Consider the following 17634-nt stretch of genomic DNA (forward strand, 5'->3'; position numbering starts at 1 on the left):
TAGATTTTAATTTATTTTAATGATAAAATGTGGGACAGTTTGATATGAAACACATTTTAATAATTGTTAATTACAAATGTGTAAAATTGTACATAGAACTGTCAATTACAATTACACCATGATTGTAATTTATTATCAATTACATGATTACAATTATAATTGACCCTGCAATGCTGATCACCATTACTTAGCTTCAAATTATTATTATTATTATTATTTTTCACACTTACCAATTAGTTGGTGTCATATTGGTTCCATTAAAGCAGTCATTGTTAAATATGGACACGTTTACCACGAGAATAGGAAGCTACTGCAGATTCTAGACTTAAAATATACAATCCTAATTATTTTAGTCTTTAATGACTTTACTATTTTAAAGTGTAAAATGATAAATATTCACTGCTCAGCACAGCTAACAGTGCTATATTGGCAGAGCTACAGTATGACCTTTGAACTGTTTGAATTGGGATCTTTACATGTGATTTATACAGTAGGGCAAAAAAAAGTATTCAGTCAACCACCAATTGTGCAAGTTCTCCCTCTTAAAAAGATGAGAGAGGCCTGTAATTTTCATCATAGGTAAACCTCAACTATGAGAGACTAAATGAAAAAAAACATCCAGAAAATCACATTGTAGGAGTTTTAATGAATTTATTTGTTAATTATGAGGACACTTGCTGGGACAAGCAGGAAGGGTGGGTGTGAAGGGAACACCAAAGAGTGAGGGGAGAGAAATGATTGTTTCAAGTCCATCCATCAGAAGAAAACAAAGACAAAGATTTATCCTCACTGAGGATTGATTTGAGTCTGCCACTCGGGCGTTATTGTTCAAACAGCCGCACTGCAGAAGCACCTGCTTTGCCAAACGGGGGCAGAAACGTTGACTTCAGAGTCATTTGTCTTTTAAACATTATTCCTTGTCAGACTCCTCCTCAGGCTCACGGAGCCAGGTGAAGAAAGCTGTGACCGACTTCAACACGACACCTCTTCCTGTTTGCTCCGCAGGGTCTTTACTCGTCTCCCACTTGTAGAAGGCCTCCTCTTTAATAATGTCCTCATCGTACAAGGTGTCGAAGAACATACACAGCAGATCTGCAGAAACAAGATGCAAAGGTCAGTTGTTAGGAGCAGAACTGTGGATTTCTGTCAGTAAGTCCACTTTGTACCAATAAAGTCCTTAGAAATCTACAGACATTTTAAATGTAAATGAACAAACATATGTACAACGGCGTATTAGGGCCACATTCAAATAAAATACAATAAAAATCTGGGCACTACAGGATTAAAGTCAGAATATTTCAAGAATAAAGTAAAGTTTTATTTTAATAAAATGGTAATAGTATTTTTCCTCCTGGTAAATAATAAAACAACACTTACTAGCAGGCTCCTCCATGTGTACCATCATGGCCTGCAGGGCATACAGAGCCTGCAGCTCCTTCTCCTCGTCATTCAGGTATTTCTGCAGCAGCTCGGCTCTTACCATGATCTGCTCAGCAATGGCCTTGTACGGGTGTTCACCTTGGTTTTTAAGAAGAAACAAACAACACGTTAACATGGGGGGAGCACCATTTAGTTTGCCATTAGAGTTTGAAGCTTATGTTATGCTTACATATGATAGCGATCCCACACACTGAGGCCATCAGTGATCGTACAAAGTGATTAGAAGCAGCCTGCTCCTCATCCAAATTAGCCTGAAAATGAGCAAGAAATGTTTCAAACACTTGATCAAATAGTGTTTACATTTAGATGAATTCCAGAGTCTGAGCAACGGTCACACACCTCAACCCAGTCCATGATGTGCTTGTTATCAGCCTTGTCTTGAAGCAGTCTGTCCAGCTGTTTGCTGAGTTCTTCTCCACTGAGGAGCTGCTTCTTCACCACTTCCTTTGGCCCCAGCTCCTCTCCTGTGGTGAACTCCACTTTCTGAAAGTTACAAGTCCACATTTAAACCAGGGTTCTACAGTGCAAACCATTGACTCACATTTACACCTAATGGTTCCATAACGTTTTGAATACCTGCTCAGTGACAAACTTGTTCACATCTTTGTCCTCAGGAAGAAAGTCATTCCAATTCAGGCCAGCTTCAATCCACAGATCCCCAACTTTCTTGGGAGTCTAATAAATGAGTAAATAAACAAGTTCAGATGATTAAAAAAAACAAGATCAAGTTGAAATATGACTTATTCTTAAAAGCGTTGAGACAATGCAACACATTTTATTTCAGACAAATTCAACCCAGAAACCTTTGTGTACATACCATTCCTTTGCACAGCAGCTGGAGGATCTGTGCCAGCAGCACGCCAGCCTTTCCCAGAGGCACCAGAGGCTTTGAGATCTCCCTGGGACAAACAAAACATTTTTGTTAAGAAAGGGACATTTTGTATTATATTGATTGTATTAAAACAGTCGGATTGCAAATGTTTTTCAACTTTTCTCACCTGAAGAGCTGTCCCATAGGGATGCCTCCTTCATGGAGCATAGGGGTGATGAGTTCAGCCAGGTACAGCCACATGTAAGGTATATCAATGGCCATGTCTTCTGTTACCTCCAAGATCTCCTGGAGCCTATGACAGCACAGTCAACAATTCAGTGTCAGTCTTTAGTGTGACCCAGGCTTTAGATACATTGTTCTTTGACAGATGCTCACCCTTTGTAGTATTGTTCAGTGGGTAACGTCCCAACTTTCACAAGTTGATGCAGCAACAGGCCCAAGTGTTCCCTGACAGTTGTGCTGCGTTCAAGTGTGGACTCCAGGCCTTGCCGCACAAACACATAAAGCATTGAGGCACTGTTGAGCTCTGCCACGCACTGCAGCGCCTCCTACAGGACCAGGAGAAGACAAACGTTAGTCATGTTCACACTCAACGTGCAGGTAAATGTCCTGCTGTTGTATGTTGGTCAAATTCTTTGAACCTTCAAGTCAGTAATGTGGAGGTATTCATCAATGATGGCTTTGGACTTCTTCTCCATCTCCTCTTCGCTAAGGGAAGGTTTGGGAAGAGAAGGAGGGGGAGTGGGAGCGCTCTCCTCACTTCTGCCACCACGTTCCTGGGACTCCCTGCTGAAGCTTCTCTTGGTGATTGGGCTTCCTTCCCGTCCATCAACGTGGCCAGATCTGTCAAAGTGATCCCTGTCTCTGTGATCAGTGTCTGATGAAGACAACAGTGATGAAGTCTGCTGAAGGGCTGAGAAGTGGTTCAGAGTGCTGGTAGCAGGACGCTCTGACTCTAAAAGGAAGAAGAAAAATAGGACAGATCAGGAGCCAATCTTCCAACCCAAGTCAGTCAACCTATTTGACATTGTTTACCTTGATCTGCACTTGCTGGTTTAGCTTCAGTGCCTCCACTGCAGCCTTTTTCCCAGCTGCGCCACACGCCCTTGCACCCGGCTTTGCCACCAGGAGCCAGCACCAGATTGTTTAAGTCCATACCACCGGACTAGAAGGCAACAGAGAACAGTACATTTATGAACCAACAACATCCCTATAGATCAAATCAAATGATCTACTTTTTAACAGTTGACTCGTTGACGTCACTAGCTTTGCTGACCTTTATGATCTTGTAAAGGCGATTGGTATCGATGGGTCTGTCCTTGGAGATGGGCACCGTGTTCCCACATCCATCATCCTGAGGCTGGCTATTTGGTCCACCGCCCGGTGTATGAGACCCTGGACCTCCCATGCCCCCCCCCACACATTCTACCACCTCCTCCAGAGCTTTCCTTCTTTGACAGGAGCTGCTGGTGGACTTTGATCTGTTCTTGATGCTCTTCCAACTCTGCCTCCTTATGAATCTGGTCAATAGTTTTGGGACCTTGGTCTCCTCTACGGGGCACCCAGATATTCTGTGATTGGGAAACACAATTAAATAGCAGAAGTTACAAATGATTGAATATGGTTTAGTTTCTGGACACATGTCACCTTTATTGAGAGCAATAAGTAGGTGTTCAAGATCCAACTTTTTCCATTTACCTTTCTGAGGTCTAGAACATCTTGCAGCATAAAGCGGATTCTGGAAGAGGTCATCTTTTCCTTGATGATTTTGTTCATCTGATTGAAATACTCGTCCATTTGAGGCTGTTAGGGAAATACAACAGACTTAGCAATGACAACTAAGGTATAAACTAGGGCTGGGTATCGCCAGGTACATCGCGATACGATGCATGTAGATGCTTCATTATTGTACTTACCTTGGCCTTTTCAAAGTCCAGGTCTTTGCCAATGGTGGAAAGAAGTCTGCAGAGACACTCCAGAGACTTTTCGTCATGGTTCTTCAGTAGTTTAACTACACAGGCATGCATAATGGCCTCGGTCAACATCTTCAGCTTGAAGAGCTCACCAACAAACTTGATGTTGCCCAGTGAGCGGCGGCGGGCAATAACCCTGGCGTTTTCCAGCTCAACCCGCAGACGTTCACGCTCCTCATCCTAACAGGTGACACAAATGATTAAATCTGGGACCCACTCTTGAGGTACAAACCCACTCTTGAGGACAAACAAATGTGTCATCTTACATCTTTGGCAGCCTCCAGCTCCTTCTGTTTCTTTTCAAAGATCTCATCATCATCCTGGTCTTTCTCAAACTCCTTCTGGCAACGATTGAGTAGGAGATAGAGGAAATTTGCAGTTTTACCTGGTTTGTCGGCGCTGGGGACTTTCAACTGTTGATGGAATATGGAAGAATATTACTAAAGCTGATTTTATTAGTGGATATGAAACATAATATATATGATTACTTCATCAGTTCCTCATCACCATCATTGACATTCAGTGGCCCAGACCCGTGACACTTAAGAACAATCATCAATGAAGCCAATAGAGGCAAAATACCCAAAGACACGCACTCACCCCCATTAGGCCGTGGCACATGTTGGCATAGGCCACAGAGAAGTTTGGTTCCAAGATGGCCTTCTCAGATATCAGGTCAATGGCACCTTTCAGCCTTTCCTCCGTGTCTATTGTTAGTTCAGACACCTGCTTCATTAGCTCTGGAAACTTTTGTGGGGTGAGCTTGTTCAGGATGCTACGCATTTGCTTGAACAGCTCCCCAGTTTTGGCCACCTCAGGATCATTATCCACAACCTCCTCAGCACCACGGCTGCAAGAGTTCTTCTTCACCGTAGGTTTCCAGGCTTTCTCAGCTTTGTTTAGTTGCACGTCATAATTTAGAGACATGCTGTGGATGATGATTTTCCTGGGCTCTTTGCGCTGGCCCTGCTGGGAGCGACTGAAACCAGGAGGCTGAAAGAGAACAAGGGACAAATGTTATTTTAAAGAAGGTAAACTAAAACATTATCGTCACCAACTGGTCATTCTAATGTTCTTATTTGACTGAATACGGCCCTAATTGGTAACAATTGTGCAATAAAGTCATAAAAAGATCTCATACAGAGTAACAGTTTACAACAGGACAATTGAAACTGGTTTCCCCAAAGTTTTTATTTTCCATAATAAAGATCTAAGATTTGTAAACTATAAAATGAGTGTGAAAAAATAGAGCTGATGCTCACCTCTGTGAAGTCATCCAGAAGGTCCCCAATGGCCTCCTTCTTGTTAAGTTCCTTCATGTTTGTCTTTGGCACAGACATAGCAGCTGTAAGAGAAAGAAATGTTACTACCTTTTAGGAGCCACTTCTTTCAAACTCCACTCAGAAAGGACCAAGTGTTTAGTCCATGAACCCAGGACCTTCTTGCTGTTAGGCAGAAGTGCTAACCAAAACACCACTGTGCTCCCAAATGTGTAGACAATGTTAGACAATTCTGTGTTAAAAATAGACTAGATTTAAATAGTGATTTTATGACAAAGTAGTTCCAACGCACATGAAATATTATAATTATTGCTCACTTTAGCTACAAATGTTTCTCACTGAGGACACCTGCTTTTTATGAAATTAGATCCACTTTAGTTGTTTTTAAAAGTCTTTTGGGCACTCACTGCTGAAGATACTTCACTTTCAACTTATATGAGCTGTTCTGCAAAGCTTCTATGCTGCTTTCATCTTATCTGAGTTACCATGACTACCTGTCAACAATGAGCTGTACTGCAAAGCTTCTATGCAGCTTTCAGCTTATCTGAGTTACCATGACTACCTGTCAACAATGACCTGGCCTGCCTGCCAGTGGGTGCGGCGTGGGATGGCCCCTGCTTGGGCGCTCTGGGGGGTTGGGTCGGTGTGCCTGGGGGCTGGTGGTGCGGCGTGCAGCGTCCTCTCATTGCCCAGTGTGGTCGGGGGTGTGGTCGTTGTCCTTGGGCGGGCTGTTCCTGGTGCTGCTTCTTTTCCGGGTCCTTCTGGCCTCGGGTCCGGTCCCTGCTAGCTCTGGGCCCGCTGGCAGGTGCCTGCCAGCTGCCCGTTCGGCGCGCCTCTGGCCGTCTGCTGGGCCTGGGTCTTGGCCCCTCTGCTGGGGTCTCGGGCGGGGGCTCTCTGGGCCCTCCCTTCGGGGAATTGGGTGCGGGAGTGGGGGTGGATGTTGGTGGGGGGGGGGGTGGGGGTTGAGGTCGGTGGCGGGGTACGCTGGGTCCTCGGCTCCTTGGTGCTTTCTTTGGTGTGTATGTGGGGGCAGTGGGGTCCTCTCGGCTTGGTGTCTTGGGGGCGTTTGGTGGGCTGCTCAGCCGTGGGGGGGTTACCTGGGCTCCCTGGCCCCCGCTCTTTCTGCTAGCCTGGCTGCATCATCGGGTATGAGGCAGCGCTTGGGTTTGCAGTGGTGGTTCTTACACATACACTGTTCTACGATGCACTGGCATGTCTTAGACTGTAGATAAAACTGGTAGTAACTTTAGACACGTTGATCCTAAATACCTGTTTTTGGTGTGTGATGGCAAAATTGATTAATTATATTTACTCATACGTTTTCTTTTATTCTTACTCATATATTTGATCTTATTCAAATATAATATCTTAAGTTGTATACTTTCCACGTCTTTTGTCTTCACTCACCCTCCCAATACACATTGGCCAGACACGACGACACACACACACACACACACACACACACACACATTTCTACGCTCATCTGCTTTCCCTTTGGCCTAACCCCCTCGCTCCTTCTCCTTTGAACTAACCCCCTCTCTGCTTTTGCATCCTCACCTCTTCGGGGGGTGGGGGAGGAAGTGGAACTGGGTAAAAATGTGTGTGAAGTGTGATCCTGGGGCAGTCTCATTTTTCTCTTTGGCCAAAGGGAGATCCTTTTTGATTATCCTGTCTGTACCTTTTTATTTAGTTTAGAATAAATCAGTTTTTATTACTCAATCATCTCTCCAGCCTGGTCTTCATCATTTATCACTGCAGAGTGTTTTTCCAGTCCAAGATGAGGTAACCGTAAATTTCATCATAACAGGTGTTACCACTCACTCCTTCCCTCTGTCTACAGACACCACCATTATACCTAAGCCTCACGTCTACAACTTCACATCTCACTCTCACTTTACAATAATCAGCTCTTCCCCACCCTTCCATTTTTCTACCTTGAATCTCTCCTCCCTGCTCCCTTCCCCCTCCCCCTCCCCCCACCCCCTCACCTAGGTGTAACACTGCTCTCTCTTTTTATATTCTCCCTTTAATAAAGTGTTTCTTACCCTTCCTTAGGGAGGGCTGGTGATGATCACAATTATACAATAAAATAAATTCATTTATTTAATTACAATAACAAAACATGCATTGCTGTCTAAAAAAGATTACACTTCTTGTAGTGTTGACCTTTAACAGCATGTGCAGACAAAAAAAAAAGTTTGTACAATATAAGTATATTGTTTGTACAAAATTTGAGTATGGGATAAAACTAGTGCCAGTAGGAATTGAATTTGAATTGATAATTTGAATATTTGCTTTTAAAATTTGAATCTGAATTGATCTAATTTGAATTTGAATCTATTGGATTAAATGTGTATCATGATAAAATTTAAACTGTATTTCGTTTGATTGAAAAAAATTCAGCTCCTTAAATAATTCTCACTTTTCAGTTTCTGTCCACTCCAATTCAGTTTGCAATTATTTTTTTTGTGCCACACATCTGGGACCTGGCCTCAGGGAAAACTAGTCGAACACAGATGGGAAGAATTTTACGACAGCCCTTTTGTTTGCCTTTCTATAGCCTAGGCCTGGGTTAATAACACATTTTACTGGATGATATATTGTCCCACAAATTATTGCTGATAAACAATATTAATGTCAATTTTTTTAGACCAATTTAACAACTAATGTAATGATGACTTATCATAATAATGCAAGTACACCCTTTCTAATGCAATCACCTTGTTTAACTCATGAGTATTTTTTTTCACCTGTTTTAATGCTTTACTATAGCCTTTTTGTGCCTTACTGCTTTCTTAGCCCTGTTTAAGCATGTGCATTATATTTGTGGTAGTTTGTTGTTTTAGTTTGAACTGGAGATTTCTGGTTGTCCTGTTTTTGTGTTGATGTAGATTTAGTGTTTTGTTACTTTTTGTAGGTTAGAGGGTGGACGGCCCTGCATAGGGTTACCCCAGTGTCCTCCCTACTTTTGTTTACTTTGGCCAGGGTCTCCAGTCCCTTTTATTTTGTTCTGTTGGTACTTTTAATAACTTTTAATAAATACTTTGAAAACCTTTGATTTCTGAACGGCGTCTTTTATGTTGCGGCCCCTCATGCCTTTTGGTCTAACATCCTGGAGGGGGCTGTAACAATTGGGAAGAAAAACAAAAAGATTAAACTTTATTGTCATTGCACAAAGTTCAGTCCAAAGAAAACATTTTGCATCTAAGTTGAGCAAACAAGTAAAGTGGTCAGAAAATGCCTAAATTAGAATTAGTGCATCTTAAAAGGGTCAGTGACATCCATGCTCTCTGTTTACCCGTTGTGTGCTCAGCTTTTCCAGGTGATGTGAGAATCATTCTGAGACCCAACGTGGTCTTTGTGCTGAAGGTGGTGGGCTCATGTTCTCCCATTGACCTTTTGGCCTTTTCTGCCTCACAGGGTTATGGAAGCCCAAAAGAGTCATAATTAAATAAATAAAAACATTTTGAAATAAAGGCTATTTTGATAAATAACAGACAAATGTATAATATGGCCATTGAATTGTTAAATAAGGTAATATTATTATGAAATATGTTTTATTTTTCTTAAATATCTATTTCCACAATGGTCTTTTATTTCATAATGTCATTTTTCAGCAGAATGACTTCAGTCTGTCAATCAAAGAACATAAGGCGGAGCCAGTGAAGTGATTGGCTGATCCTTTACACAGACATGAGCAGCAGCACTTGCATTAAGGATCCAAGCGTGGAGACTTATCACTAATGCTGAGAAGCCTGAACACCACGAGTTCACACGTTAGAGTAAAAAAAAAAAAAAAAAAAACAATGATGTGATTTTGCTCTGAATGTCAAATGAATTTCTGTGAATGCAACCATGTCGGAAATGAACTGAATAAATAAAATTAAAAAAAAAACAGTCTCATCCTCAACTTGTCACATATTGACCATCGGTCAGGACCCCTTAGTGTCAATGTTCCACACACGGGGTACCCCTTAGTGTTTATTTTAGACACTGAGGGTCCGTGTTCCACCCACAGGCAATGAAAAACATAGTGGACACGTATATTTTAATAGCAAATTGTCTTATTTTAAGATAGATTGCGGCTTTAGAAATGTTTTGATGACATTTCTAGTGAGAAATGTTTCCTTAAATTTCATAGTATCCATTCTGTTTATGTAAACGATCTGTAGTTTTTTCATTACAACGTACATTCTTCGTGGTTGCTATGACAACCTTTGACACCAAAAAACTGCAAGCCAAAAGCAGATAAATATCCATTCATGGACCGAGTAATGTTGTAATTCTCTTGTTAAAACCTTTAGTGTTTTCATCTCCTAACCGTGGTTGGGGGACCCAGGGGAGGTCCTTACTCTCTAGAGCTGAATGTAGCTCCTCCTCCTCCGGTGTTAAATCCTCAGATAAAAGTGGAACCGCACAGGTGTTGGAGAGCTGTACTTTATTAATTAATTTATTAATTTATGAACCCAGGTCTTAACACACACACATCTGCTCCACTGACACGCGCATTGGCCACGCGCATTCACCCGCTTCCTCACTTAAAATAAATACATTCAAGCTGGACACATCTCACTGCACTTTTCTTGCTTTATTTTTTATTATTAATAATACTTTTATTTATATTCCCTCCCATTGTTACCACTGTGTCGGTCACAGAACGGCCAAGACCGATGTCCAGGAAAACTAATCGATCTTAAAGGATCAAGCCGAGGACCAACCCACTAGCTTTGATTGACAGACCAAAGTCGTTCTGCTGAAAAGCGATATTATGAAATAAAAAGGCTATTTTGGAAATAGATATTTAAGTATTTCATAATAATATTTCCTTATTTCACAATTGAATGGCCATATTATATATTTGTCTGTTATTTATCAAAATGGTAATTATTTCAAATTGTTGTTTTTATTTATTTAATTATGACTCTTTTGGGCTTCCATACAAAGGTACATACGCAAGTACAAAAGTAACTACCACTACTAAGAAATATAGTATAAAAGTATGCAAGTGAATTCAAGTACATAAGTGGTGACACAATCAAATACAAAAGTACCAGAATGTAAAAGTACACAAGTGCAAAGAACGCAGGAAAGTAACTACATTAATACAAAAGCAGGTAAATATCAAAGTATGCGAGAATAAGTGTATGTACGTATAAAACAAGTAATGCAAGTGGAACACTGAAATTGTCAAAATTAAAGTAGATAAGTGTTAAAGTGCGTGATTACAAAAGTATGTATGCAATTGTAAATGAAAGTCTAAAAGTATGCAAATATGAAAATATTAAAGTAGGTAATTCTGGAGCTCAGCCATGTTGGACAGCGGCAAGAAGTTGACAAACGGAGCAACAGAAGCCACTTCCTTGAGATTACGTTCTGGAAAAGAAGACTGGAAATATTAGGACACCACGGACATGATTTATGTCCCAGAAAGCCTCGCCGTGGGCCTCCAGAGCACAAAATGTCAAATATAAAAGAAAAGACTATGTAAACATTTTTTTCAAAAATCGCCCTATATCAGAAATAAGCAACAATTAGAAATATACATTTTGATGAGTTCTACATTTTTGTTCCAGTGAAAAGAAAATTGTTTATTGTGATTGACAGTTCTTTCTTAAGAATAAATCTAAAAAAAGAAAAAGGAAAAATATAAATAAAGATTAAAAGAGAAAAAAAGCAAGATCTCTAATTAATAAAAGTTCTCAAAGCAGAATAAAATTGTGAACTGTGAAATAATACTGCATTAAAGGTCCCATCTGCTGATGTTTTATATGTATTTATGTTTATGTTGTATATATAATAAAACACATTTGTGTCCTTAAATGTATATCAACATAAAAAATAACCTTTTAGCTTGATCAGTATAGATAAGTTTTCATGAAATAATGTCACATATAGTTGCTCCAGAGACCGTATTTATGTTTCCAATTCTTATTTTATTATTCTGAATTAAAGATACACAAAGGATTGGCTTTCTTACATATTTTACTTTGAAGGCGGTGCTTTTACTTTGAAGACGCTGGATGTGACGTTATGGACGCATTGACGCTAACAGCGAGCGGCTAACTGACGGAGAGAGGTAGAGGCCGCCTACGTGAGAGAGGACAGCGGAGGAAAAACAACTTAAAGCTGAAGAAAGACACGGTATGAAGCTGCGAGGCGAGAAAAGTCATTTTCATCCGAAGGGGAGGAGTTTTAACTTTTAATCGCATGGAGTTTCGTTTTGTTTTGTCTGCGACCTGCGCTAGCTTCAGTTAGCATCAACCCGGAAATACACCATGGATACAAAACGTGTTTATTTCTATGGAAAAACACATCGTGGAGTACTTAATTGGTCACAATTGGAAATTCAAGTGTTAATATTCTTTAAGGGGATTCAAACCCTGACCTAGAGCTGGGCAATGTGAACCGAAAGTTGAGACGATCGATACTTCATTGGCTGTTGCCGGACGTCAGACAATCACTTCCTCTGCTCATACGTCCGCATGCGCAGTAAGCCGAATGTTGGTAGTGCCGTCACTGCCGGACCAGTGTCCTAGTTATAGTTATGTCAGTTTTATTTTAGCCCTAATCATAACTCTAAACCTATACCAACCCTAACCCAGGAAATACCCTAAAATGTTTTTTTTTCGTTCTGTATAAGTATTTTTAAAGGTGGAATTTGCCGTGTTAAATACTGTTAAAATGAAAAAAATATATAAGCCAGAAGTGGGATTCAAACCCACACCAGCTGAAGGAAGAATCTATGAGTTTAGCGCCATAAACCACAAGGCCATCCAAACATGGTAACATAGGCATATTACGCATATGTAGAAAAGGTCCTACACTGCAGTCGGGTTTGTCTGAGGTCCGGAACTGTAGACGCTTTTTTTCTAACATTCGATGCACGATATAAGCGTCGGCATTATTTCCTCATAAAAACTCTTACCAAAAGGAGGACTCTGGGTGAAAATCACAGTTGGAAAACATCACTTAAGCACTTAGCTTTATTATCAGCACCTGTCATTTTTCACTTTTTTTCCCTTTATTCACAGCACATAGATATAAAAAGGTAGATAGGACACGCAATATTGAAGCGCACACAGCTGCCAGCTTCTGTTCATGTAAATACTTTAATATCTGTCATTAAAGAAGCGTTCTGTGACTTCCAGCTCATTAGTAAATATAAAGAAACTAATTGTAAAGTAGAATTCACCTTGTTTTTAATATTTTAAAATCATAAAGGTTTAAATGGAGGCAAAGAGCCAACTTCAAAGGAAAGATTTTAAGATTTTTGTTTTGTTTTTTATTTAGCAAGTCTGCCATGTTAGTTTAATAATGAGCGACAGTTGTCCTGATGATTTCCACTGGCAGAAGCTGGCTGTCATGTGCAGGTAGCCCCTGGTTAAAATTAGAATGTGTCTAGAGATACGTTGTCTCAGTATTAGCAACACCTTTAATTATTTAAAAAGACACGTGGAGCATATTGTGATAGGCAATACTGTCATTTTCTACATTGCCTACAATGGTACTTTGTAGAGCTGGGCGATATATCGAATATACTCGATATATCGCAGCTTGTAGTCTGTGCGGTGTTGAAAATGACCATACCGTTAAACTCGCGGACTTTTTTTTTTTTTTTTTTTTTTTTTTTAAATATCTTAGTGGCATTATGCACAAAAGGTGCACTTAAATTTAGTGTTGTTTTGAAATGTCATCTTAATGACAACATGCACAAAAGGGCACTATTTGTTTTAAAATATTGTAGTGGCATTATGTACAAAAAGTGCACTTTAATTTTGTGTTTTGAAATGCCATGTGAGTTGCATCCTGCACTAATGTCTTGTTTTGAAATGTCTCTGTGACAATTTTGCACAGAACGTGCACTTTCTGTTGACAATTTTATGTTTGAGCCACTCACTGTTTAATAAATACAGTTATGTCAACTTTGACTTAGTTGTGATATCCCCTTTTTTGCATGAAAGTTTAAAATTGGCATATATTAATGCAGTATGATCAAGAATGTTTTAATGTAGACATATAGAATCATCATACTGGTGTGATTTTGTGCATCAAAGTGTTAATTCAAGGGTAATGCAAAATATCGAGATATATATCGTGTATCGTGACATGGCCTAAAAATATTTGGGTATTTATAAAAGGCCATATCGCCCAGCCCTAGTACTTTGGATACTGTATATTGATCGATTGATTATTCTTTATTAATCATCAAGGGGAAATTCCGTTTCAGTTACATCCCGACCACGAAAGGTGAGCCGCCATCTGCAGACACTTCCTGGTGATAAGAGATGAGTCAACCTTGGCTTTAGCCTTGGCCGACAGGGAGATAAGCAATGTGTCAATTTTCCAAAAGCTGTCTGTCCTGCGTCTCTGCTGTAATCCAATGAGTGGGTACCTTTTCAGGGTGTACGAAAGATTCGGTGATATATCATGATATTTCACCGCACGGGTATTGTATTGATCCAAAAAATGTCCAAATTGATTTTTTTAAGCATGTTTTTAACAAAAAACTGGAGCCTGATTTGACATGAGACAGATTAATCAACATTTGTTAAAAAGCTACCAATGTTGCAGTGCAAAGATTTTTCTGCAGTTATAGTTCTTTGATTTAAATGTTGTGGTGTTCTGTGTCTTTGTCTTCAATATTATTTTCAATATTCTAAGAATTTGATGAAGATGATTTAAAACTTATCAAAATCTGTTGTAGAAGTAAAAGTTAAACTTTTTTGAAATGTATAATTTGAGTTTGATAAACATACCACTTTTTTAATATTGGTGCCAAAATTACAGTTTATCATTTACTTGTTTTTGTAAGTTTAAAAAATTAAAAAAAATTAAATAAATTGTATTTCATATTAATGTCTCGGTACAATGTTTTCACTTCCTATACGATACTGAAATTGCAGCCTTGAGTATTGGCCTATACCGGTATCGATCCGATATACCACATACTTTTATTACTTACTTTGTAGTGTGGAATGTTAGAAAAGGTTTGATCAAGTGATGTCACTCAAACAAAGAACAAAGAGTCAGCAACAGTAAGTATGAGAAAAACTGACCCATTTATTATTAACCAATTGGTGACATAAATGTTAACCTTTGAAATAATCTTTACAGTATTCTACAATTGAATATATTATAATATATATTGGAAATTTTAGATGGAGTCCAATAAAATCCGATATTCGTTTTCTGGCTGATATCGGACCGATATCCAATATCAATATCGGAACGGGACACCTCTATTTCTTACCATTTTATATTAGTAAAGGTTAAATTTGTAATTATTAATATTGTGGTATGTTGCAATTTATTACCTATTATTTAGTATCGGGATATATCGTATCCTGATATGTGAACCGTATCGTCAGATTCATGTTAATGCTCACCTCTAGTACCTTTCACATTTTAGCCGATACTCTGTACCAGTTAGTTTTTACGTACGTCAGATACATACTGAGGGAATTTGGTTGGTACTTAAATAATTACCAAATTCGGTACCCATCCCTATCGTAAATTGACCATTTTAAAGAGTAACTAAACACTGAGGTGTTAGCTTATGTGTGTCTAGAGTGGATCCTGGAGCAGTTATGAGATTCTCACTCTATACTATTAAAATCTCCAAAGAGAAATTTATGCTATGCTATGTATGCTAATCTATGCTGTGCTACAGGTGCTGGTCATAAAATTAGAATATCATGAAAAAGTTGATTTATTCCAGTAATTCCATTCAAAAAGTGAAATTTGTATAATGTATACATTCATTTCACACAGACTGACATATTTCAAGTGTTTTTTTCTTTTAATGTTTATGATTATAACTGACATTTAACAAAAACTGTCAATTGAGCATCTCAGGTTCAATATTGAAGACACCTGTTGCCCTGCAAAGACCTTTAAATGGTCTCCAGTCTAGGTCTGTAGGTCTACACAATCATGGGGAAAACTGCTGACCTGACAGTTGTCCAAAAGATGACCATTGACACCTTGAACAAGGAGGACAAGACACAAAAGGTCTTGGCTAAAGAGGCTGGATGTTCACAGAGCTCTGTGTCCAAGCACATTCATAGAGAGGTGAAGGGAAGGAAAAGATGTGGTAGAAAAAAGTGTACAAGCACTAGTGATAACCACGCCCCCTGGAGAGGATTGTGAAACTAAACCCATTCAAAAATGTGATGGAGATTCACAAAGAGTGACTGTAGCTGGAGTCAGTGCTTCAAGAACCACCACGTACAGATGTATGCAAGACATGGGTTTCAGATGTCACATTCCTTGTGTCTAGACACTCATGAACCAGAGACAGCATCAGAAGCGTCTCGCCTGGGCTAAAGACAAAAAGGACTGGACTGCTGCTGAGTGGTCCAAAGTGATGTTCTCTGAAAGTACATTTAGCATGTTCTTTGGAGATCAAGGTCCCAGAGTCTGGAGGAAGAGAGGAGAGGAACAGAATCCACGTTTCTTGAGGTGGAGTGTAAAGTCTCCACAGTCAGTGATGGTTTGGGGTGCCATGTCATGTGCTGGTGTTGGTCCACTGTGTTTCCTTAGGTCCAAGGTCAACGCAGACATCTACCAGGAGGTTTTAGAGCACTTCATGCTTCCTTCTGCTGACCAACTTTATGGATATGCAGATTTCATTTTCCAACAGGACTTGGCACCTGCACACAGTGCTAAAGCTACCAGTACCTGGTTTAAGGACCATGGTATCCCTGTTCTTGAATGGCCAGCAAACTGGCCTGACCATAACCCCATAGAACATCAATGAGGTATTGTGAAGAGGAAGATGTGAAACACCAGACCCAACAATGCAGAAGAGCTGAAGGTCACTATCAGAGCAACTTGGGCTCTCATAACACCTGAGCAGAGTCACAGACTGATCCACTCCATGCCACGCCCATTTCTGCAGTAATTCAGGCAAAAGGAGCCCCAACTAAGTATTGAGTGCTGTACATGCTCATACTTTTCATGTTCATTCTTTTCAGTTGGCCAACATTTTTAGAAATCTATTTTTGTATCGGTCTTAAGTAACGTTCTAATTTTCTGAGATACTGAATTTGGGATTTTCATTAGTTGTCAGTTATAATAATCAAAATGAAAAGAAATAAACATTTTAAATATATCAGTCTGTGGGTAATGAATGAATATAATATACAAGTTTCACTGAATGGAATTAATGAAATAAATCAACTTTTACATGATATTCTAATTTAATGACCAGCACCTGTATGTATGCTAACTAGCTACTCAATACTCAAGTCCACAGGTGAACGTTTTTATAGAAAGGGGCGGAGCCAACAGTGGTGTGGATCATGACGAACGGGTTTTAGTATTTGGATGTGTTTATTTTACACTGGCCACGTTTACATGGGAGCTTTAATTCCTCTTTAAAGTAGAATAAAAGTTAATTCCTCTTAAAACTGACCTTGTAAACACATTATTCCTAATGCTAATTTAATTCCGAATTAAACTGAAATCCGAATTAAGGGCCTTAGAAGATATGGATAGGATATAATGAGAAGAGTGGATGGACGGAAGCATAAACATGCATACTTTCACACGGACTTATTAAACACACGGACGGAGCGGAACAGGCTTCACCGGATGGCTGGCACTAAGACTCGGAGACGGACTAAATGCGGCCTTGTACGGCGTTCACAGGCTGTAATATCACCAAGTTTATCATTGTCCCGGTTGTTAGAGCTTCTGTCTTTACCAGGGACCAAATATTTATTCCTGGTTATTGTTTTGCGGAGTTTTACTGGGCTTTATTTACCGGTGATTAGTTTTTATTTCTCTTCCGCTCCCCTGGACCAAAGTGTGTTATTGTCAAGCTGTTAATTCAAAACCACAATCAAAATAAAAATGAAAACAGATCTCATGTGTGGCCTTCTATGTTGGAGGCGACAATACGAGGTTTATTGTGTTTTTTTCCTATAGACGTGATACATCACGTTCTCCCCGTCCAATCAGAACCTTCTCAACTCCCAGACTTAAAGCAGAATTTAATAAAACCGAATAAACCGGTTTTTCATGTAAACCTCAATTCTGAGTTACTGTTTCCATGTAAACAAGAAGCAGAACACTTGAATTTTGAATGATTTCATTCAGAATAACT

The 17634-nt window shown here is 39.6% G+C and overlaps 1 protein-coding gene, 1 non-coding gene and 1 pseudogene across 4 annotated transcripts in view; 1 reads left to right on the forward strand and 2 right to left on the reverse strand.

The window, feature by feature from the left end:
* Positions 1 to 673: 673 nt before the first annotated feature.
* LOC114480114 (eukaryotic translation initiation factor 4 gamma 1-like) lies at positions 674 to 11949 on the reverse strand (annotated as a pseudogene).
* On the reverse strand, positions 4733 to 4809 carry LOC114480892 (small nucleolar RNA SNORD66). The gene has a single exon (XR_003676181.1). It is a non-coding gene; the product is annotated as a small nucleolar RNA SNORD66 (small nucleolar RNA).
* Positions 11543 to 17634, forward strand: part of LOC114480104 (uncharacterized) — a 40924-nt gene continuing 34832 nt past the window's right edge. For all 3 annotated transcript variants that reach the window (XM_028473937.1, XM_028473939.1, XM_028473938.1), the window contains exon 1: positions 11543 to 11666. The gene's annotated coding sequence lies outside the window, so the exon portion shown is untranslated. The remainder of the gene's footprint in view (positions 11667 to 17634) is intronic.

Source organism: Gouania willdenowi, chromosome 18 (assembly GCF_900634775.1).
Source record: "Gouania willdenowi chromosome 18, fGouWil2.1, whole genome shotgun sequence".
Lineage (NCBI taxonomy): Eukaryota > Metazoa > Chordata > Actinopteri > Blenniiformes > Gobiesocidae > Gouania > Gouania willdenowi.